Genomic DNA, 24,543 nt, shown 5'->3' on the forward strand with positions numbered 1-24,543 from the left:
AAATTCAGTTTTTAAATTCTTAAGGAGTTCTGCCTTTTCATTTCCCTCCACTTCCCCAACACTCATCTCCACCTGTCAAATCCTACTCAGTTTTCAGGGGTCATCTCAAATGTTACATTGTCTGTGAAGCCACGTCACTAGAATTAATCACTCCTTCCTAATGTGTTATCGTAACATTTTATCTAGAATTTCATTTTTATGTTTGCTTATTCTCTCATTCCTTTTCCCTAAACCAAACCCTTATTGAGTCTTAGTATGTGCCAGATCCTGTGCTAGTGACTAGGAGTTACAGAGATGAACAAAACTCATTTACTTCTCTGGAAGAACTCACAATACAATGAGAGGCATGACATATAACCTAATATAAATTATTGTAATAAGTACTGCAGTAAAACTGTGAGTAAAGTGTTATGAGAACAGAAAAGGAGTAATTAAATCTGCTGGAATGACTTGGGAAGGATGTTTGGGGTTGGAGGTGTGGAGAGGATGAGGAATACTAGGGAAGCCTTTGCTGGGAAAGAATAATTTGAAATGAGTCTTTAAGGAGGGATAGGTTTTTCCTCCAGGTAGTGATAGGAGGATTAGGATTGAAAAGCATTCCAGGAAGCAAGATCAACTGGACATTATCATTGACTGCCTTGAATTACACTTATTAAATACACGTCTCTCTTCTGCTGGCCTGCATGCTCCTATAGGTCAGGGACTTAGTTTGGGTGTCTTTGTTTCTCCATTTTTTAGTTCAGTGTCTGGTATAAAGTAGGTATTCAAGAAATATTTGGATGAATGAATAAATAAAATCAACCTACATTGATTTTGGGCACAATGAGAAATCCATGCAATGACACTCATTGATTATTTGTATATCTTTTCAGAAAGATAAATTATCTTAAAAGTGATGGCATAGTTGCTAAACTAATTCTCTCTCCAAGACAACTGAATTTACATGTAGTAATTCATTTAGATTTACAACCAGAAATAAATGCACCTAACTGATAATTCAGTTTGATATCATTGGCTATAATCTTTCTCCCATATAGGCACAGTCATACATATAAGGAAGCTTATACATTTTTACTTTTTTTTTTTTTAATTTTTTTTTTCAACGTTTTTTATTTATTTTTGGGACAGAGAGAGACAGAGCATGAACGGGGAAGGGGCAGAGAGAGAGGGAGACACAGAATCGGAAACAGGCTCCAGGCTCCGAGCCATCAGCCCAGAGCCTGACGTGGGGCTCGAACTCACGGACCGTGAGATCGTGACCTGGCTGAAGTCAGACGCTTAACCGACTGCGCCACCCAGGCGCCCCTACATTTTTACTTTCAAAGGGAAATCCCAGATGATCATCTCTGTCTGGCAACAATCTGGATTTAAGGTTTTAACTAACAAAATATGCTGTGTTGAACATCTGTTTGGAATCATCACTTAATAGTGGAAAAGTTAAGACCAGGCCTGATTCACTTTCTAGACTAAAAATGGGCCTGATTCACTTTCTAGACTAAAAATGGACATCTAGCAATTTCTTTAAGTATTTTATAAAAGTGGTCCCGTGTCACTAAAGGAAGAGATTGCTCATTTGCCCATAAGTCCTACATTTACTGGCAGTGGCCAAGAATATTCAGAAGTTAAGTACGAGTGCTGTCAAAATACCTCACCCAAGTCTGAAGAACGTGTCCTGCAATGCTCATTTTTTGTTCTGCATTGTGTGGGAACTCTTCATGAGGTCAAGGGCTGTAGAGGAGTTGTGAATGAATCCTTTCTCTGTAAGTTGATTGAAGTTATGGTACTTTGGAACAAGAGTTCATTAGTGCCAAAAGAGTAAAAGATTTGGAAGTAATTGTCCATTTTAACTTGGTATCGCTCCATAATTATCAAATCATTGCCATCTGTTTATTTTTATATTATACTTCACTTGATTAACTAGTCAATTATTGTCAGTTATTTGATCTTGAAGACAACACACACACACACACACACACACACACACACACACACATCCTGTAGTAGAGTTATTTCATTTGTTTCCTTTATTTCCATTGAAACAAGTTCAGTATGTTAGTGTCATCTCGTTGTCTATACTCTTGTATTAAGACAAAAGATGTCCTTCTCTGACAATTCACTCTCCCATAATTCTCTTTCTTATGTCCAGGTTTATATGCATTGGTTTTTATGCTTACTATAATTTTGTTACACAGTATTGTGCAAAGTTGAAGAGAGGATTTTGTCAACAAACATCTATTGAAAGTCTGTTAAGAGTAGGAAGCAACACTGCCTAGTGATCAAGAGCATGGGTTTGGGAGTCAGATGGTTCTGGACTACAATATATGCTCATTATGTTTCTCTTCACTTTTCTTGCTGGTCTACCTTCCAGCCTTCCTTTTATATTTATTGTACACTCATTGTACATTTTCTGTGTGCCAGGCACCATCACAGACATTGAAGACATTATGGTGAGTCAAACAGGCCTCATGCCGATCCTTGATCTTATGAAGCTCTCTAGTGCAGAAGGGAGATATTAAAATACAGATAAACATAAAATAATTACACATTGTGATAAGTTCTATGAATAAATAACTGGATTTGATGAGAAAAATGGCAAACTACGAATTTAGGAAAGTGATAGTATTTGCCTTATAGGTTTGTTGAAGATTAAATTAGATAATGTGGGTAAAGAATTTAGCATGGCTTCTGGCTCAGAATGAGTACTAGGTAAGTGGTAACAATAACATGGCAATAGTTAAGGTGATGATAATGAAGTAGTCCTAGCCCTTGAAGGGTTCAAAGTCTACTGAGAGACACAGCATATATAGGAATTATAATAATATACGGATAATGAAACAGAGGCACAGAGAGTTTAAGTAACCAGCTCAATATCACATAGCTAATAAGTGGTAGAACAGGAATATGAACCCAGGCAGCTCTGGTACCAATGTCCACAGTCTTATCCATCACACTAAACTCCTTCCCAAAGAGCCCTTTATTTTTTGTGTTCCCCTAGTTCATTGAACACATTACTATAATAGCCCTTATTGCATTATATTTTTATAATCTTTCTATATCTGTCTCTCCTCCTAGACTCTGGATTCCCTTATTCCTCCTGTTATTCCTCATGCCTAGACACTGTGTCTGACACAAAGTAGATGTTCAATAAAGTATTTAAAATAAATGAATGAGGAAATATATGAATATATGTAATAGACATTCTTCTTCCCAGAAGAGAGTAGGTGTATAGCGTGTGACAAGCTATTCAGAATGGAATATCACTCTGTTTTTGTATTAAGATAAAATCTCTTTTAGTCGGTCTCTTCTGAGGACTAAATATTCAACATTTTAAACAGAGAGTAAGAGGAAGATAAATGGTGATAATCTGAGGTATTATAATCCTAACATGCTGGTAGTATAAGAATATCACCATACTTAATTACACAATACTTATAGAAATACAAACTTTGAGAAAGATAAATCTGGAGATAGGAAGATAATTTTCATCACATAGAAATTCTTCATGGGTAAAAAGGAAATGACAATAATTTCTTTGAAAATTTAAGGGTAATTATATTTACTAAAATAAATGTGCATGTAGCACCCATCTTTGTTAGCTCCTTGAAGGCAGGGGATATAAATCTCATTTACTTTTGTATATTCTACAGTGATTAGCTAGAAGTAGGTACCAGTTAGTGTGCTTTTAAATAAGTGAACTCTGGAAGAACTCAACAATTGTACAAAGTGGGGCTTAACTGCAATGCCTATTTAATAGACCTATAGCCAAATAAAATCTCTGCATTGTGTAGTAATGCACTGTGGACTTAACTCTCTAGTCATTTCTGCAGAAGCAAGATAGTGGTCCAAAGCTGGGTGAAACATCAGACCTCTGCAACATTCTAGGACTTAGATAAATGGTGAATAATAGTGTTAATGATAGTAATTATAACAAGACTAAATATAGGTAACACTTACTTAATACTTATTATGTGCCAGGCACTGTTCTAGGCACTTTATGTACATTAATCTATAACTCACAACAACCCTATGAAGTAGGACCTCTCATTACCCCTATTTTACTGATGAGGTAACAGGAGCAGAGAGGTTAAGTAACCTGTCAATGGTCATAAAATCAGCTTGCAGTGAAGCCTGATTTAAACCCAGGCAGTCTGGGTCCACAATTCATGCTCTTAACCACTATGCTATCTTAAACTAGGTAAATCATAAAGTTATATAATATTTGAGCTGGGAAGGCTACTGATCTCATCGTTACATAGATGGGTATCCCCCAGGTCCTCTATTGCAGGGATCCTTAAGTGGGGCTAATTTGTCCCCCGCCCCCACCGGGAACATTTGGCAATATGTGGAGACATCTTTGGTTGTCACAACTGGAAGTAGGGGGTGCTTCTGGAATCTAGTGGATAGAGGCCAGGGATACTGCCAAACACCCTACAATGTACAGGACAGCCCCCTACAGCAGACAATTATCTGACCCAAAATATCAACAGTGAGAAGGCTGAGAAACCTTGTTCTACTGCAGCAATGTTGATGTGTTCTTTTTTTTTTTTTAAGTTTTTATTCATTTATTTTGAAAGAGAGAGCAGGGAAAGGGCAGGGAGAGAGGGTGAGAGAGAATCCCAAGCAGGCTCTGTACCATCAGTGCAGAGCCTGATGTGGGGCTCACAAACCGTGAGATCATGACCTGAGCTGAAATCAAGAGTCAGATGCTTAACCAACTGAGCCATCCATGTGCCCCTATGTTCATGTGTTCTTACTGGAGAGTGCCTTATACTCCTAGATTCTTCACAGTCCCTTCCCATCTACCACATGTGCAGCCAATCCCAACTTCTTTAGTTGATGTACTACTCGCTTATGCCACTGTACTAAAAAAAAAATCAGACCGCATTCCCCACCAAGAATCTATTAACATTTTTAGCATGGTTACTTTTATGTTTCACATCAAAGAAATGATTCTCATGGTGGGGAGTCCAAGTGCCATGGAAGTCCTGTAAATAATGCTAGGAATACCATGGCAAAAGAGAGGAAGTTTAGAAAATGCTTGCATGGAACACAGAAGAAAACACCATTTCTAGCATATCATATAGGACCTTACATACAGTAGGTACTGAAGAAGTATGTGTTGTAAAAGATTATGGCACAAGGGCACGGTTGGGTATCCTAGAACAGAATAACATTGTGCTTCCTGTTCTCTGGCTAAGGGAAAGGAAACAGCAAGATAAATCATGTTTCGGTTCTGCATTAAGCCTAGGGCTCAAGGTTTTATCTTCTGTTTGTTATTTATTGCTCATGAAGCAATATATTGTGCATTGCAGGTGTTATTTTGAATCCCTATTCATTTTCTTTGAAAATTAACAATCCATCATTGTTTGTGAACAAGGTGCTGAAGCTCGGGGCACATCCCACTCTCTCCGATCACAGACGTCACCAGCAGTGACGCCACAGTCTGCATCATGATTATGCGGGGTGAGGGAGCTGACAGCAGCCTTTGTAAGAGAAAGCTCCCACGCAGCTTGAGAGAGATGATGCTATTAGACAAGCAAGGGCTTTATTTCCTTATGAGTGTTACCAAGAATGGATCAAAGAGCCACTCAAGGGGATCAGGATGTCACAACATATTCTTCCTTGGGGAAGAGGAGAGGAGGTGGGGGAGAGACAAAAGGGAAAGGTTTTATGCTAGTCTATATTGTAAGTAATCACATGGGCAGGGTAGGAGACAATAGCTTGATCCTCAAGGTATGCAGATGAGAACCTTGGGGTAGAGAGTCCTTTCAGAAACTAACCCTTATCCTGGATGATTCATTGTTTTAGTCTATAAGCTGGAGGGTCCTGGAGACAGCTACCTCCATATTGGGGCAGTTACAAGGATATTAAAGGTTTTTAAATAGATCTATAAGAAGCTAGAGTGCTAAGCCAGCCCTCCAGATGGCAGTTGCAGTGGGGGTAGGGTGTAGCAAGGAAGAAGAAAGACACAGTTCTTGGCATGCACTTCTCCAAGGAGCTCACAGCATATATCCTGTATTTATAAAGGCAACAAGGTACAGTGGAAGAAATACAGACCTGGAGCCAGATAGATCTAAAATAAAATCTTGGCTCTATCATTTACTAGCTGTATGACTTTAGGCAAGTTCAACACACCTTTTGGCCTGTTTATTAACCTGTATTATTTACCTAATGATAACGATGTTGATTCCTAGTATTGATTAAATGTTTATTATGTGCCAAACACTGTTTTAAATCTGTATATGTATTATATAATATAATCCTCACAACAACCCTATAAGATTGGTAATATTTTCATACCCATTTTACAGATGAGGAAAATGAAAGACAAAGAAGTTAGAAAGTTGCTCAAGGTCACAGATGAAGTTAATGCTGGAGTTGAAATTCAAATTCAGGCAGAGTATAGCTTCAGAGCCTAAACTTTTAACCACTGAGCTATAATACTCTCACTATACTATAAAAAATGCTGAGCAAATATTCATTTGTGATCTTAACCCCACTTCCTTTATCTTTTCCTTGTTTTTTTTTCCCACTAAGAAAGAAATCATTTGGTTGCCCTGTGGGGGTCTCTTCTCCCACTTCTCTGAGCTGGAGCCAAGGGCCTCCTTTGTTATTTTAAGGTGGGCTGGCACAGACTGAAGAATCTCAGGAATAGTCCTTGTCACTTCCAGGTTATGAGCTGAATGTGAGCCAAGAGAATAGGTTGAGGTTGGATGCAGGGGAAGTCCAACAGGCTCCACCATTAGAACCTTGGAGGCTTCCTCAGTCAGTAAAAGCAGGGGCTAGCTGCACTACAAAGGCTCTGTTGGGCTTTTCTGCACTATGGTCCATCCTTCCCATTCCTGACTTCTGGGCTTCTGAGATACCAGTGCACTCATGTTACCCTGGTCTTGGTTGAATGGTTGACTATGGCCGTCTGGTTTTTAGATTGCATCATTGCATTCATTCCACATTTCTTACCTAATATTTAGACAAAAAACACTGAAAGCATAATTGGGCCTCAAAAAAAGCTACCTTATCCCAGCTCTTCGAACATCTGTGCTAATTGCCTATTAAAACACACATTTCTTTTCCTAGTTTTGAAACAAACACTTTAATATTACTGTCAGGATCCCAAATGTTGTAGCTACGGCTTTTCAATTAGAAATCTTAATATTTAACCAATAAACTAATTGCAGTTCAGGTACTAAGTATGCTCTTTAAGTTAATGGTGTGGCTGGTGGTGGAGGGGAAACAGAGAAAGAAAAAACAAAGAGAAGCATAAATTCTGTAAGTTCCCAAAGTTCTGTGGTCTGTGCTTTCCTGAGGTAAGTTGCGTAAGAGATGATTTGGCAGCCCTCTGCTCTGCTGTTAGAAGTCTGACAAGGTCTCTTGGAGGAAAAAAAATGGTCCTGGGGTTAATCCCCAAGCCATTTTACTTTAGCCCTTGTTGCTGAAAATTTTTTCAACGTGTTTCAGTATACTTCCTTGCCATAGGATAGAAAGTACAACACAGATTAGGAGGGCTGAGTTTCAACTCTGGCTCCACTATTTTCTTGCTGTATCGCAATCACTCACACCTGTATTTGTCAAAGTGTGGTCCAATCATGTGCATCACAATCACCTGGAATGTTTGCTAACTAGCCAAGTTCCAGGGTCCACAGCTGAGGTTTCCATCTGGGTGGTGCTGGGGAATCTGCGTGTTGAACAAGCACCCTAGATATCTCTTAGGCCCACTACAAATTGGAGAAACACAGAGCTTCAGTCTCCCCATGTATAAATAAGAATGATACCACCCCTTTCACCAGGTTGTGGTGAAAACCCAGGTGGTCAGTAAGTGCTAGCTGTACCTGAATCTTTAAGTGAGATTATGGCAGGGCTTCAGGATCCATTCTGAATATTAATTCAAGAACATGTTAAATCCACGCACTATTTGGTGGTACCAGGGGTGAAAAATCCATGTTTCCCTGCCCTTTGAGGGGCTCACAGACTAGTGGGAGAGACAGACAAACTATTGCATAGTTTGATACTGGTTAAACAGAGATATTAAGGGGAGGCAGTTACTCTACTAGGAGGAGAGGTGGTGGTAGAGAGGGAGCAGCATAGAGGAAGTGATGTTAAGCTGGAGAAGTCTTTGAAGTAGCTTTTGAAGGACAAACCAATTATGATGATACTGTGGATATCTTTTTTTTTAATATGAAATTTATTGTCAAATTGGTTTCCATACAACACCCAGTGCTCATCCCAACAGGTGCGCTCCTCGATACCCATCACCCACCTTCCCCTCCCTCCCACCCGCCCATCAACCCTCAGTTTGTTCTCAGTTTTTAAGAGTCTCTTATGCTTTGGCTCTCTACCTCTACTATCTTAAAAGGTGTAGGAGATAAGGCTGTATTTGTGCTAAGTCTAAAACCTAGAACAGAAATTGTCCTTGTGGGGGGGGGGGATGGGCATGGGTGGAGAATAATTTCCATATCAGTTTACTTATTCCTCTCTCCTAAAAGTACAATACTAAAAACCTAGAGTCATTTTGTATTCTCCAGTTGGTTGGACTCTGGGAGGATGAGTATTAGACTATATTTTTGACTTGCTTTGTAAGACACTAACTACAAGGCCATGGTCTAAGTCAGAGGGGTGGGACACTGGCCATGACCCCTATAAACAAGTCAAGTGTTAAATCCTACTGATAATGGGAACTTTGGTTTGAGAATTGGCTGCCTCAGCAGAGTCATCTTCAAATATTAAGGGCAATGCTATATATACACATACAGCCACAGGAGGCAGTGACTAATGGCTCTGCCTTATGCCAGCAGCCCTGGCCCCTTTCTAGCTTCTTTACCTCAACAAGCAGCCTAACTCAAGTTTTTAAACTCCACCTCAATTTAACAAATAATCAGAAAACAATAGCTTGTACCATACAGAACTTCACACTGCCCCCACCCCACACTTCATGTTTCAAAGTAATTGATTTTTTTTCAAAATTGCAACACACTTTCACCAACCCCCAACAGGCCTTTGGACAGACCAAGCATGATAAACTCTTAACCCTTAAGGCTGTGTGACCCTGAATAAAGGAAAAATAGGGTTATAACCATAAAGATCATGGTTTTGGACTGGATCTCATCCTGGCCTTCTACTTACTAGCTGTGTGATGCTAGGAAGATGACTTAATGTCTCTGGTTTTCATTTTCCACATCTGAAACATGAGGACAGTAATAGTACCTATCTCATAGGGCTGTGGTAAGGGTTAAAGGAGAAAATATATGAGAAGAAGTCCATTACAGTGGCTATCTCAGTAAGTGGTAGTGAAATACTAGTAATTATTGTGAATATAGTAACAATAGTGGGCATTACTCTGATATCTTATAGACAACAGGGGCCATTTGTGGTTGGAAAAAAAGGGGGAGTATTATAATCCCTTCAGTTGTGAAAAGGACAGGAAAATACCAGTACAGGAATTAGCTACTTCTGGGTATGTATTTACACAGAAAAGAACAATATGGCTTCTTTCTAACCAGTTCTTTACCAAGAGCACTGCCAGAAAGAACAGTAGGACTAATCTATATGCTTCTCATCTGCTACATTTTTGAAAAGTGGTACCGTTAATAAAATCCTCAAAATATTTTCCAACATTACCCTCCTCCTCCACTGTATATACCCCAAACTCATCAGACCTGCTTCCAAAACCCATTTGCTTTTTTTCCCCAAACTATGGATGGCATTTACATCCATGCTCTCACTTGTGGTCACCCCATCTGTGGTGGAAGAGGGCCAGCATTACTTAGTATCACTTTTTCATTTCCATCATGAGGATGGGAGGCAATGGGGTAGGCAGGAGAGCTTGCTTTTCATGGCCATCCTTCCAATAAGACAAAGGGAGTTATTTATGGCCATAAGCTGTGATCTCTGACAGCTGGGCAGAGGGCACCCACTGTGTCAGCCTGCTCCAGGGACAATCCATATGTAAGTGCGTTGGTCGTCAGTTTGTGATTCTGGGACGGTATTAATAATAGTGCCTTTCCTGGAATCTATCTTACATATGATATATTTTTCCTCATTTAATTCAATAGTTCTCCTGACTATTTTAATACACCAATAGTAGTCCAGATAGCAAACGTGCATGAATTATTGGCTTTCCTTCCTTTTATCCATTTCTGCTGCAACTTAAATTTTCTTCCTGAGTGAATCTCTAGGCAACTAGTGACATCACCTTTAATCCATTTTTTTTTTTAAATTGGCATTAACAGGGAGGGGGCATAAGCTGCTAAAAAATAAAAGATATATAGGTTGGTGATGATCTCCAGAGCAAATCTTACAGGGATTGGTAGAGCAAATTTGATTTGAAAATGATTACAGAGGGTGAATTCCCTGTAAATAATGAATTGGAAAGAAAATCAGGCTGGGAGTATTTGCTTATCCACTTATTTCCACATGGAAGAAAAGCCGTAATTCCTGTCAGCCTGTGCTTACAGCATGCCTAGATTGGTCAGAGAGAAACCAACCAGAGACAAAAATATACAAGCTCACCTGTTCACTGCATTTTCTGTCAGGTCCAACACCAAGGAAAGCCAAAAGATAAGTCTTTGGGTAACAATCCATAAATCTGTGGCTACGGTTCAAGCACTTAACTTCAAATTTCCAAATATCCGTGCCACTGTTCTTTCTCCTCCCAGAAGCTGGAAGTTCACTGTCAGAAAGGAGAGAGGAGGGGCAAGGCAGCCGAAATGCCCAAAGACCCTGGGAAAATTGTGGGAAAGCATGCCCTCCCCACACATAATTCTTCTTGAAAGACTAACTGTCATGTCACTGGGAGACACTGTCAGAGCAAAATGGTTACTTTTTTAAAATTAAAGTGCAACTAGCTTTCAAGAGTGGCTACCTTCCTTAAAAATGCTAATTTCTGTATATCAAATCCCATTTGTCCACTGACTCACACTATCTTTTTCTAATTTTTTAAATTGAATATTGAGTAGGTAGGTACAAAGGGGAATTTATAAGAGACAAATGTAGAGTCTAAAAAAATGGTGCAACGAAAACTATGTACCCAACATGTGGTTTAAGAAAAACAATATAATTATAACTTTTAAAGACCTCACGTGCCCCTCCCAATTCTTTCCATCTCCCCTGAGAGGCAAGAACTATTCTGAAGTTTGTGTTGATCACTACTTGTGTATCCTTACAGTGCTGCTACCTATGATGATGCTACCTCTTCTTTTATCTGAATTTGTAAAGGATTCTCCAGTTGCTGGGAGCTTTAATTTGTGCTGTTCTCTTTCACATTTCTCCCCTTTCCTTTGTTTCTCTGCCCACCTGGTTCAGCTTGTCTAGTAGTCTGTGATCTATGAACAAACAGGAGTGTTAAAGATATCATTTAATTGTGAACCCATATGGAAACACAGTAATTCTTTTGCAATATGGCTACTTTCCTTTTTTCTTCTTTTTTAATTTTTTAAAAAAATGTTAATGTTTATTTTTTATTTTTAAGAGAGAGATAGAGTGCGAGGGGTGGGGGCAGGGAGACACAGAATCTGAAACAGGTTCCAGGCTCTGAGCTGTCAGCACAGAGCCTGATGCGGGGCTTGAACTCACGAATCACGAGATCATGACCTGAGCTGAAGTCGGACACTTAAGCGACTAAGCCACCCAGGTGCCCCATCCTTTTGTTTTTCAAGCAGATCACTGCATGGACCTTGATTTGTTTACCTGGAGGTTTGGGGACACGGAAGTGGCAGTGGGCTAAAGAGCAGGGTGACAGGAGTGTATGTATTGCCTAGCATGGGTATTTCAGGGTTCTGGAGTCAGAAGACTATGCTATTTACTGGCTGTGTGACCTCACGCAAGTTACTTACTCTGAGCTTTGGTTCCCTCTTCACAAAAATGCAGACAACTATATAAAATTGATCTTACAGAGTTGGTGAGATGGTTAGACAAGAGATATTAATTCTAAAAGTGTTTTTCAAGCTGTAATATATTGTAAATGTTAGTTGTTAATGATGCAGCTATTCTGCTGCTGTTGTTGATGCCATAATATAAATTCTGTCAAAGTCAAGGTAAAGGCCTAGATATGAATTTTCTAAATCTGGAGCTAATCCACAGATATACCCTTGCCAGCTATCTGGCAAAGCTGGCACAGTGAAAACAAAATTAAATTTTCTTTTCTAACTCTCTATTACCGGTCTACATGGAAACTTTCCACCTTCAAACATCTTCCTCAAATCCCACTGTACCTGCCCAATCTGTGTGTGTGGGAGTTGTGTTTGCTCTGGCTTACGTCAGTGTTGGAGCCTAGGGCAGAAAGTAGTCACACATTACAGGCATCTAACATTTTCTCTTCTTAGTCATTTCTCATAGGACGGTTCTGGCTGGTAACTCAAACAGAAATGTATGCAAGATGTGCTCATCACGTGATCAGTTTGTGCCTAAGGAACCTTCTGAAGGTCCTGACTTTTGCCTGTGTGATATTAACATAACCATTTGCATGTCATTTCCATTTTGTTTTTAAAAGGGTTTCTCCTTGAAGATCTGTGAGAATGAGAGTAAGCAGTGAAAAGCCACGTTTCCGTTCTGCAAACGATATAATCAAATCTGTAAATGGGCAAAAATACACACAAGAGACGTTCCATAAAACTGCTGGCAATTATTTCAGCGAACAGACGAAAGTTTCGCATGATTCCCCACAGCTGCCGCAGGTGTTGAAGGAAGACGTTCAAGCAACACTGGGGGAATATCGATTATCTTTTTGAATATGGAGCTAGGCTATCTGCTTGGGTGCCCAGGAGGGGGTGAGGGGAGAAGGGTGTTGGTAATGTTCCCACACGTTTCCCAGCCTTGAGGCTGGACAGCCACATGCCCATCTGCTGCTAAGAAAAAAAACTATAGACAGAGCTTAAGTACATGGGACAGACAGTTTGACCTCTGAGGTTGCAAGGCTCTTGCCCTCCGCCTAACAGCTGACGCCTGGAACAAGCAGGCCAGCCCCTCATGGCCCTTGCAGGGACTAACAGGAGGGATCCAGCTGAGGGACGGCTGCAGCTATGGCAACAAATGCCCAGGAATGAGTTAACACCAGCCAAAGGGGTTAATGAGAGAGGCAAGAGCTTTTATACAAATGCATTAGGGAAAGAAGATACAGTGGGAATGAGGTCCATTAATAAAGCTGAGCGATAAAATCCACCACCATCCTTAAATTGGACTTTGTTTCTTAAACTGCTTTTCCAAATCAGTCTCCTGTGTTCCAGCTGTTCATTGAGATACTAAGCTTATTTAAAGAATAAAAATAATACAATATACAGTGTAAAAGGAGAAAATCAGAGAGGCAAAAGGGTATAAAATTAGACTTGCAAACAAAGGAAGGAAGAAAAACAAGAGATGTGTACAACTATGTTCTGAATATTTTCAAACAGCTTGTTATTACTAACAATCGCCACCTGACAATAAATTACCCCCCCCACATGTGGATTACAAGTTGCATTATTATGATGCATTAGAATCAATCTGAGTACTAACGATAATGGGTGGTTGGGTGGCTAAACATGGCCCCCAATTACTGCCGAGTGCCCTCTCCTTTTGTGGCTACACAACAACTGTCATCAATATTCTCTCATAGAGAATGTTTTCTTATCAGCATTATGTCCTCAAAACATCCCTGGAAGGCAGGTGGATATTGATGGGCTTTTTTGAAGAAAACAGGGAGGCATGGAGAGGTTAAGTGAAAATTAGCAGAGGTGGTACCACCATTCCATAACAGAAGTTGGGCAGCCAAGGTATACAAGCAAAGGGCTTTGGGCTGCTCTTTTGATGACAACAGCACCTACTGAATGCAGTGGATCAGTTTGTAGTCACTTTCTCAGCTGCAGTGAAAAGCATAGAATCCTTAAGCCACTACAGTTAGAATATCTGGTTGTAGTACAGAGCACAGAACCACAGAAAACCTTTTTTAACTTTAGTAGATTACAATACAACCTCAGAGTAAAAAAAGAGTATACTTGAATTCAGAAACTAGTATAATCCATTTGGATGGTATTTCTTAGTTGTACAAATGAATGAACGAAGGTACTTCCTTTTTTTAATTTTTTTTAATTTTTTTTTAATATATGAAATTTACTGTCAAATTGGTTTCCATACAACACCCAGTGCTCATCCCAAAAGGTGCCCTCCTCAATACCCATCACCCACCCTGCCCTCCCTCCCACCCCCCATCAACCCTCAGTTTGTTCTCAGTTTTTAACAGTCTCTTATGCTTTGGCTCTCTCCCACTCTAACCTCTTTTTTTTTTTTTTTTTTTTTTTTTTCCGAAGGTACTTCTTGAGCCCCTCTTATGGTTTTTGTTAGTGGCTGAAAAACATACAAGAGAAGTAAAAGACTGTTACTCTCTCAGAGAGTGTATGATCTAGTTGAGGGTGGAGGTGAGCAGATTCACACACAATATGAAGACCAAGCAAAACTCATAAAAAGCCTAAGTATAAAGTGACAATCCTGCTTGTCCTACTCATTAGAGGAAAAGAATGAGAAAACCCGAACGGTAGGAAGTTGGTACATTCCTACATGAATGTTACTAGAAGAACTTAAGCTGACAAGTGCATTAGACACTTCTATCAACAGTGAATGTACTCACAAGAGGGGTGGCCAAAGGAGATGAACAGGAGAGAGCATGAGGTAAATTAGATGAGGTTCAAGGGAACCAGGATGGAGGTGTCTGCCGTTATTTTAATATGATCATGTCATTTTGAAAAAATGTTTATTTTTGAGAGAGAGAGGGCAAGCGGTGGAGGGGCGGGGAGAGGGGGACAGAGGATCCAAAGCCAGCTCCGAGCTGACAGCAGAGAGCCCAATGCAGGGCTCGATCCCATGAACAGTGAGATCATGACCTGAGCCAAAGTTGGATGCTTAACCAACTGAGCCACCCAGGCACCCTGATCTTGTCAATTTTGAACCAAACTCCACTGATAGGGCTTACTTCCTTGGGGACAGTGTTACTCAGGCAAGTACATCTGGTTGGCATTGTCTGTATGTACAGCTAAGAGCTAGAGGGCAGATAATTTGAGATGGAGTATTCCGGTGAGCACATGGAAGGTAGACAGTCTGTGTTGTGGGCCACTCTTATTTTAGCTGTTAGGCATATGAAGTGGCCAAGTTTTTAGAAATGTATTAGAAAAGTATTTTAGAAATGAAGGTGTCTGACTTGTGTGCTTGTGCAGGTAAAGCGTTAGCCCACTCATAGGGTTTCTGCAAAGAGAGATTGAATTTTCCTGACCAAAAGCATTTTGGATCTGTTTTAGTGACTTAGCTGGTATTCAACAGCATTCAAAATGATGCCTTCCTGAGCCACTTCACTTTGCATTTTCCTGTGCTCCACAGTCTCAGCCTACATACCTCACCTTGCCTTGTCTTACAAATACAACTGGCTGTAGGAGACTTGGGCAGAAGCTGCAGATTGTTCTAGAAAACTCAACCACTGAATACGCACATTATGCTGTACACAGTGGTCAGCAGTGTGACTGTCACATGTGAAAGCTGAACATCGTAAGAAGCAACAGGTTAAAGAGCTTCTCTACATCTACTTGTGAATTTCTCATTGAGGAGAATTAAATTCAGAATTGCAACCAGACTATATCTCCCTCTATAGGACCTATCCTCTACCACTACTATCTCTTTGTAGGAAATTTGAAGTAGACCACAATTATGCCCAAAGGAAGTATCATGCTATAAGAAGTTTGTGACTCCAGCCCCTATAGCTTCAAGGTACTGTAGTTCTGACAATAGACTGGATGCAACTTTATAGCCTCAGAGCCAATCTTTGGATTTTTCCAGGAATATAAATGGCAAGTTATTACATGAATGTTACTTGTAGAACTCAAAATGACAAGTATGTTAGACACATACATCAGGAGTGCATGAACTCACAACAGGGCTGGCCAAAGGAGGTGAGCTGGAAAGAGAGAGTCCATGGGAAATTAGGAAGACAGATGAAGGTTAAAGGGAACCAGGATGGAGGTGTCTGCCATTATCTGAATACGATTATGTCTTTTTTGAGCCAAACTCCTCTGATAGGTCCTGCTTCCCCAGGGGCAACACTTCCCGGGCAAGCAAGCTTAGAAGTCATTTAGGAAGAAATATTTCTTTCCTGACATGAGCAGCTAGGTGGAAAAGATGAGCATACATTTGCTTTGGGAGCAAGAGGTGCTGAGGTTAGTGCCCATCACCTCCTAGAGATGATGATGTATTGTATATACACATAAAATCACTAAAGCTGCTTGGTATTTCCAGTGGGGTCAGAGTACACAGTCTTTTACTCCAAGTGTCTGTTTTTCAATCTGGCTATATCTTGAAATCTGTTTTGAATACAGCTCAGACAGGAAGGTTTGGGTCAAGCATGCAGTGACTAACCTTCAAAGCAAAACAGAATGCCAGGATAGCTGCCTGACCTTTGTAGTAAAATTAATCTGATGCTTACACTCTACCCTAGAGTCCATAGACTTTATTCATGTGACAGAGTCACAAGACAATTTAGCAAGGATTACTAAATTCCACTTAATCTCATCAGAGGGGAGAACTGAGGTTGATACATTTCAGGACCCCAACGAATTGGCCAAACCATGTGGGAAAAGAAAGGCAGATTGACTTCTAGGAATAAAGTGAAAGAGGCTACACTTGGTGCACAGTAGGCACTCAGTGAGAACTGATTCCGTGAATGAGGCAAAAGAGTAAGACAAACCTCATGTCTGACATGAGGCTCTCTCTGAAGAGAGCCCATTCCCTACCACACACAGATGCAACTTCAATCCTTTCGAGTTTATCATACAGGGAAGCCATTTGGCAAGTGCCAGAGATCCCAGGGTAAGGCTGGAAGGTGAGTGGGTTTGCAGATGGTACAAGACATGCCATCTTTCCACATTCCCCTTCCCATTCCAGCTCATGGTAGAAAGTTTGGGGCAGGAGATTGCTAATCAGAAATGGAGAAAGCCAGGGGCTCCTGGGTGGCTCAGTTGGTTAAGCATCTGACTTCAGCTCAGGTCATGATCTTCTGGTCCATGAGTTTGAGCCCCACATCACGCTCTATGCTGGCAGCTCAGAGCCTGGAGTCTGCTTCGGATTCTGTGTTTCCCTCTCTTTCTGCCCCTCCCCTACTTGTACTCTGTCTCTGTCTCTCAAAAATAAAAAAAAAAAAAAAAAAAAAGAAATGGAGAAAGCCAAATAGATACCAACAAATTACAAAGAATGTATCTTACCCAAGAGGGCTAAGAGAACCTCAAACAGGAAAACAATGTGAGGTTTCCAGAGGGCCACTGCAACAGTAGTACCAACCCCAGCATTACCCAGGAGGAATCAGTGTTCCAGTTGCTGCACTTTAACAAATGTGTTATATATAAAGGCCTAAGATTGTTCGCAGTGGGAAATCGTGGTTGGTTTTATTTAGGCAATATAATAATGTAACTTCCTGAATCTGATGCTCTTTATTTGAACATTCATCATAATGATTCATCTCTGCTCTTCTTTCTTTGCCAATGATGTTTGCATTCTATTAGCAAATATAATTTCATAGAAGATGATAAGTGAATCAAAATTATCCAATATGTTTCCATCATGGGAACAGAAGGAATCCTGCAATGCTCTGTTTTGCATCATTCTACTGATTTCAATAAGTTTTTAATAGATATTACTCATCATCACAGAGTCAGTACTAATATAATATTACAGAGATAATCTGATTTTGTCTAAGTGAACCCCGTCATTTTGTTTCACAGGAACTGAACATTTTCTAGTCTGGGGGTTCCACAGAAAGTATGCTGACTTTGTACCTAAGAGACACTTAGCACTCATGTGATTCTCTAAATACCTGTTAGCATTTTACCTTGTATGAATAGTTAACTGGGTGCCTGCAATATTTCCGCTGCAGGATTTAAGAACTTTGGGGCAGGAATGGTACCTCACATACTGTTAACTTACCCCCAGGATATGGCATAGTGAATGAAGAAATAGCCAGTATAGTGCTATATCAGTTTTTACCTACTTTAATCTGCTGAGAGCATTGGATTGCCTGACAATAATGGTGGCTCACAGGACTTGTTGGTTATGTTTTTAAACAGAAATGCTTTCTGTAACTTTTCTAAAAATGCTCCCCAAGTTAATCTTGTTAATATTCTCCATATTAATTTTTTTCTTTCACTAACTAAGCTTAGCCTACCTAAGAGCAATAACCTCTACTAGGGATACCCCTGGTAAGCTGGTTAGCTCTGTCTTCCAAAATGATCTCAAGTCATGGGGATAAAATTGGGGAACCAGACAGTATATTCAAAATATTCAAACAGCAGCAAGGCATGAGCAAACAGAACTGGACACTGAACCTCAGCAGTTGAGCAGGGTCCAGGAGGCCCCTTGGCTGTGCCAGAGGTCAATCCATTATTGCTAGACAATGGGGAAGCCTGGGGGAATACCAGGAGGATCAGGGTGGCCTGTGTGACAGGTGGTCATTTAGGGGGATCTGGGCAGTGATTATTTATTGGCCAGGGTACCCAGTGATGACTTAGGGGGTTCTTGGCAGTAACTATTTACCAACTGGTACCGGAGTTTTATTCACTATTATTAAACTGATATAGCCATTCAGCGTACACTGTCTGAATATCAGCCTGGAGGTAGAGGACCTATTTTTACCCAAACATGCAGCATAAAGAAGCAGATACTCCTACCCACAGCTGCAATCTACTTAAGTATTGTCTTAATCCTCATGGAAATCTTTATGATCAAAGTTATTCCTTATATTAAGCCCACATGAAAAAACCTTTCCTACAGAAATATTAATCTATCTTCTCTTATTCTGTCTTCCCAGGGTATGAACTGCTAGTCACTTTTTATCTGTTAAACATGTTTTTTCCCTTTAAAAAAATTTTTGAGCCTAAAAAGAAAAACAAATCCTAACATCTACAGCTCTTCCGCCCCCTGCAATAGAAGGTGAGTCAGGTAGGGGTAGCCAAGAAGCAGAGACATATGGTGGGAGACTGAGGAGCTGTCCTTGCTGTCTTCTGCTTGAGTGGAGAAAGCAAAAAAAAAAAAAATTAAAACAATGGCAGAGGCTGAAAAATAAGAACTCTCCCTTCAAACCATTCGAATCAATGTAAACAAATGTGTCATGTTTTTGTGCTCTTTTAAAATCATTTTTATGCTAGGGGTGCCTGAGTGGCTCAGTTGGTTGAATGTTGGACTCTTGATGTCAGCTTAAGTCATGATCCCAGGGTCATGGGATCAAGCCCCATGTTGGGCTCTGCATGGAGCCTGCTCAAGATTCTCTTTCTCTCTTTGCCCCTCTCCTCCTCTCTCTCTCTCTCTCTCTCTCTCTCTCTCTCTCTCTCTGTCTCTCTCTCTCTCTCTCTCTCTGTCTCTCTCTCAAATAAAAAAAAAGTTATAAAATCATTTTTATCCTAATCCCATATCCAGGTCTCTGGGTGGTAGATATACTCCCCCTCAACACCCAGTAGCTGCTGGGGTACCTTGTGTCACCCATTCTCACCTGTGTGTGCCCACTCAGCAGAGCTGTGTCACCATGAGCAGCAATTGCCTCTCTGCCAGAAGAGCAGCTGTGTTCCAAGGTCTCTGTTTGGGTAAGCTTGTCTTTGCCAGTTAGTGTTAAGTTTCCTTTGTAGGAATGCTAGTGAAATTGCTCAGAAAGTTAGATAGGACATGTGGGAAATTGGCAAGGTGAGCAATTCCTGTTTCTCTAGAGGTGATGGCCTGCAGCTATACTATCTTTTGAGAGCAAATGCCAGCTACAAGATACTTAGGTACAGGCTGGGTAAAAGGGTGAGTCAGAATCACAATTTCTGCCTGGAGGGAATGTCTAAGCAATCACATTGGGCATGAGGTGTTCGGCACACTCTGGTGCTAGAGAGTCAAGCATGAGAGTTTTGCTTAGTAACAGCATCAAATGAGAAAGTAAGAATTCTCACAAATTTATGTTTAAAAAAATCACAGGAGCATCATGTATGCCTTACTTTTTGGGATACCCCTCAGACTGCAAGCTGGACAGACAAAAAAACTTGGGGCACACACTACTAAACAGTTTCAAATGGCATGCCACATACTAGCTCAGAGGCAAAGGACTTGCTACAAGTCTTTATTTGTGAGTTCCAAGGAAATATCCCCTAAACGGTGCCTTTAGTCCTCATCAACTGCAATATAAAGAGATCTCCAGTAAAGCAAAGCCTTATTCCTTGTCTATAAGATTTCCTTGTGAAGCAGAGGTTCCTTGGGTATGATTAATGCCTGTGGAATATACACTGCAAATAATGGCTGGGGGCCCATAGCATAGAAGAGCTCTGACAAGCATGCCCAGTGGGAGAGACTGATTGGACAGTCAGACTCCTCCAATCTTCATGCCTACCCCTGCCTCCTACTAAGTTGTGTGAGTTTCAAACACAACGGTTAAGATGTCTTACCCAGGGATTTCACTTATGCAGTAGATCAACCAAATATTTATACATGAGGATAAATGGCTGCTTGTGAAGCACCTGAAGTTTTTTTTCAATAAAGGAGGAGTCTGTATGTGGCATTTGGTCTGTCCTGTGTCAGGGGCATATTGCACTGACATTAGAAAAACGTGCTCTTTTTTTTTTTTTTTAATTTTTTTTTCAACGTTTTTTATTTATTTTTGGGACAGAGAGAGACAGAGCATGAACGGGGGAGGGGCAGAGAGAGAGGGAGACACAGAATCGGAAACAGGCTCCAGGCTCCGAGCCATCAGCCCAGAGCCTGACGCGGGGCTCAAACTCACGGACCGCGAGATCGTGACCTGGCTGAAGTCGGACGCTTAACCGACTGCGCCACCCAGGCGCCCAAAACGTGCTCTTTTCAAAAAGATTTAGTCTCATTTCCCTTTTCTTCCTACTTTCTCTCTAATGACCGGAGTAGAATGAGACTTCGATTTTAGGATGATTTAGAGGTCTGGGAGTTGGCTCTTTCTTCCCCTGGTGTGTGACCAACTTCAAAGAAGCAATTGTGTAACTACTAAGGAAATTAGTTCTTTGCCAAGAGATGAAGATCTTTTGTCATAAGCCAGAATAAATAACTAAGCCCTTCCATCTCCATCTCAGGAGGGCCTCTGGGCTAAGAGGAATGTCTGTCGGGTCCCTGCAGTAGGCAGTCATCTGGTCAAGAATATTGTTCGTGCTCCCTCTGCAGGCAGAAGCACTGGATTCGAGAGGCTAGGGTGAGTGTAGGGAACACAAAGGAAATAGGCAGTAAACAAATTAACAGATGTATAATGCCCGATGGGGACACACCTCTATTTATAACTACCACTTATTGAGCACCTTCTCTCTGCATATTACTGCACTAGGCAGTTTATATGCATTTTACCCTCATAACAACCTTATGAAGCAGGTATTTTGATTCTCATCTTATGGAGGAGCAAAGTGAGTCTGGAAAGTTTAAGTAACTTGCTTAAAGACTTCACAACGTAAAAGATGGGCCAAGATTTGAACACACGTTTCTCTCTTTTGACCCTAAGTGTTGGGCATTATATTTGGTACATTGTTTATGCTTAGTCCTCACAACCTTCTTGAGTTGCAGGTATGACTATCTTTATTCACATTTGGTTCACAGAAGTTAAAGACCTTGCCCAAGATCACAGAGACAGTAAGTGGCAGAAGATTCTAATCAAAGCCTGATTCCAAAGCCCAGGCTCTTAACCACTGAACTCTACCACCTCTACTGCCATGTGACATATGTCAGACATTTGGTGAATGTTTGTCCCCATTCCAACTGGTACACTGAAGGTAGGTGGAGGACAAAGTGTTGAGGGTAACTTGAATTTAGTAGAGCAGGAGACGTTGAATAGTAGAGCTAGAGCTAGAGCTACCATTTTCCCTGGGGGCTGGTTTTACACAGGATGTGGGGAAGGGTGCTTAAAGACATAGGGAGACAGAGGGTAACTGATTTCTATCCCTCTATTCCCTAATTATAAGAGGATGAGAGACCACTCAGAACATGAGCTGGATCTAGGACCTATTAGAGACTTACTATTATCTGAGCTGGGTCGATGTGCAAGTTATCAACGTATTGCCTCTTACTCCAAATTCATCCTTGTTACTTGCTCTCTGAAAAGGGTTCTGGGCCCTTTAAATATTTTGCATTTGTCAGTTGATACAGTGTTAAGCTTTGTCAGTAGGGGGTACAAGAGAAACATTTCAGAAGGAAGGGGTTTTTCTTGCTGGTACCAGTGTGCTGGTGTGCTTGCCTTGCAGGCTCCTGCAGTGTAAACACCCACCTTCCCAGTGCCTCACTCTAGCAGCACACACAGCTTCCCCAGCCCCAGGTTTCTGCAGTACCTGCAGCTTTCCCAGCATGAAGTTCCTGTAGTACATGGTAATCAGCAGCATCAAGCAGCATCTCCCAGTACCCCTTGCTCGGGTGGTTTTATAGTGAAGTGCCTATGCTAAGATCCCTCCGAGTGAGCAGCTTTCCTTGGCACTGTAGAGAATAGATTTCCCAGAAGTTCCACAGGGCATATTTCTATAAAGTTCCAGGAGGCACAATTCCAGCGAGTTATGTTGGCACAGCACCACAACAATTTCTCTGCTAAATCCAGTGAGCCACAACTGTATCCTTTACTACTGGATCTTATCCCTGGGGAAGGCGTTGCACCTTGGTAGTTCTAACTCAGCAGTGCATATAGTGGCTGCACCTTATCTCTACTATTCCCACATTTTTACAGTTCTTTTTACTTCTTACTAGCCATCTCCTGTTATAGTTAATACTTATATTAAACTTTCTCTGTTCAGATTACTGTGTTGTTTTCTCTTTCCTCATTTTCCCCAGACCAATACAGGTAGCTTCTTCTTCCTAGATCTCAAAGTAAGATGATTCCCAGGGCAAAGGAAGGGACTGAAGGTAAGAAGGATGGCCTTGTCCCAGAAACAAGGTCTAAAGGGAAAAGAGCATCTTAATTTTTCAGGAGGCAGTAGATGTCTTCTCTTTCCTGCTTTCCATGAAAGAAAATGAATTAGGACACCATGACCTCTTAGCTGTTGGAATTATTTTAATGAGGAGGAAAGAACCTGCTAGATAGGAAAGGCAAGTGGAGCCTGAAGAGTGTTTGGTTCATGAGACTTAAAGGCTTTATGATCATTTCGAATTCAAACTGTACTTGAAATTCCAGAGTTCAGGTGTTCCAAAGGAGAAGTGCATATCTGTGAAGACAGTCTCAAAACGACCACCCTCTTTAAAAAATGATGAATATTGAACTCAAAATCTCTATGATTGCCTACAGAATCCTTCTTTCAAAGTTCAGGGTTGTTTCCTCCATGGCCAGAGATAAAATATTTTCTGTTTTTGACTTGGCTTTCCTGTGAATGCATTTATAGAAATTTCCAGACAGCTTGCAATGTTCTGAATTCTGGAAAAACTTCTGAAACCTCAGGATAGAAGTTAGGTGTTTGGAGTTGTTATGTGAGGATGTTTTTCAAGTGCCACAAGGATAAATGGTTTTTATCAGTGACAGAACATCATCATAATTTTTGTATTACTCATGGATTTGTGCAGCTGAGTTCTTTCTGAATTTCAATAAAACATTTTCCCAGACACGTGTTGGTAATTAACCAATACCTTTCTAATTTTGTTCTCTTTATGCCTTTATGCTTCCCTGACCCTCCCACCACCTAAAACTGCAATACTGCCTCCCCAAAACTCAATGAATGCAAAATGGAAGGCAAGCAGTTAAATAGGAGAGAATAAGGAAATGTAAATCTCAAGGTCTGACAATCAACTAAATTGCTCCCTGTACATGATACAAGATCATCTTTGGAGAATTTAGGAAGCACCGACCCAGATCAAATTCAGAGACACTAAAAGCATCATGGTTAATCAGTCAGCCTGCTCAATCACTGGGAAATTTCCAGCATACACTTGGAGGCCAAAGTCCCCCTAAACCTTTACTAGCCTTCCCTCTTTCCCTCTATCCGCCACATATATGCACACATATACACATAAAAGGATCACATTGCTAAGAATGGAATGAGAAATGGAGCACTGCCTCAGAGCAGTTTGCTGGTTTATACTGTAGCAGCTGATGGGGACAGGTAGAATAGGTGATATGAGGGGTTTGTTGCTCCAGTTAGAACTTCCTCCTGAAGACTGAGAAGACCAATGGTAATAAACCATTACTATAAACCAGTAAAGACTTGCCTTCACATTCAAAAAAGGAATTAGTCCTCTGTTGCTGTCATTATTATGATTATAGATTAGAGAACTGGTTTTTAGCCAGGGTGGTTGGATGATCTGACACATGAAGAAGTGGTATTGAGAGGAGGGGTGGCCTAATGCTTAAGATGGGTCCTACGATCAAGACCTGAATTTGACTCCCAGATTTACCACTAACCATAAACAAGGTACTTAACCCCTCCGAGTCAGTTTTCTCATTTACAAAATGGAAATAATAGTATGTGCATTATAGAATGTTATGAGGAATGAATAAGGTTTCCAGCAAAGAGTAGAAATTCCATATATGTTAGCTACTATTATTTCTGTAGTATTATTTACTAAAAATCACACTGTCATAACATCCTCAGTTTCTTT

General features: G+C 40.7%; 1 protein-coding gene across 10 annotated transcripts in view; it reads right to left on the minus strand.

Moving 5' to 3' along the window:
• The window catches only part of ENOX2 (ecto-NOX disulfide-thiol exchanger 2), a 262,257-nt gene that overhangs the window by 68,663 nt on the left and 169,051 nt on the right, over window positions 1–24,543 (minus strand). Inside the window, exon 1 of one of the 10 annotated variants that reach the window (XM_058712516.1) lies at window positions 10,507–10,674. The exons of the other annotated variants lie outside the window; for them this stretch is intronic. The gene's annotated coding sequence lies outside the window, so the exon portion shown is untranslated. Of the gene's footprint in view, window positions 1–10,506; window positions 10,675–24,543 lie in introns of those variants that run through there. 10 annotated transcript variants of the gene reach the window in all.

Source organism: Neofelis nebulosa, chromosome X (genome assembly GCF_028018385.1).
Source record: "Neofelis nebulosa isolate mNeoNeb1 chromosome X, mNeoNeb1.pri, whole genome shotgun sequence".
In the NCBI taxonomy this organism is placed as follows: domain Eukaryota; kingdom Metazoa; phylum Chordata; class Mammalia; order Carnivora; family Felidae; genus Neofelis; species Neofelis nebulosa.